This window comes from Nicotiana attenuata, unplaced genomic scaffold, assembly GCF_001879085.1.
Source record: "Nicotiana attenuata strain UT unplaced genomic scaffold, NIATTr2, whole genome shotgun sequence".
In the NCBI taxonomy this organism is placed as follows: Eukaryota; Viridiplantae; Streptophyta; class Magnoliopsida; order Solanales; family Solanaceae; genus Nicotiana; species Nicotiana attenuata.
In genome coordinates, this window is record NW_017671274.1 from 322,453 (window position 1) to 323,214 (window position 762).

The following is a 762-nucleotide window of genomic DNA, read 5'->3' on the forward strand; positions in this document are numbered from 1 at the left end:
AATTTCCGCTTTTGCGGTTATGACAGCAACCAAACACTTTCTCGACACGGAAATGATCATAACTCCCTCATACGATGTCCAAATTACGACGATTCTTTTTGCTATGGCTCCGAAATTACGATACGGATCTAATTGGTTCAATAAAAACTTAATTTAGGAGCTCATTTACTCATTGTGGTACCCCTTTATGCCCAAAGATACGGCGTTGAAACAATCAAATAAGAGCGCGATACAACCCGAAACACACCCGTAGGCCCTCGGGACCTCAACCAAAAGCACCAAGGCATCTTAATACATTATTCAAACTTGTTCCAATCCTCAAAACACCTCAAACAACACCAAAACCATCAAATTACATCGAATTCAAGCCTAAGTTCTTCTAAAACTTTCAAAACACGCATTCGATCAAAAACCCAACTCAAACCATGTCCGAATGACCTGAAATTTTGCACACATATCCCAAATCACCTAACAAAGCTACAACAACTCTCGGAATTCCATTCTGACTCCCGGATCAAAATCTCACCTATCAACCGGAAATCGCCAAAATACTAACTTCGCCAATTCAAACCTAAATTAGCTACAGACTTCCAAAATACATTCCGAACACGCTCCCAATCCCGAAATCACTAACGGAGCTAATGGAACCATCAGATTTCCATTCCGAGCCCGTCTTCACACTGTTCCAACTACGAACCATTTTCCAACTACTTAAGCTCTCATTTGGGACTGTGTCCGAAAATTCTCCGAAACTCCAACACC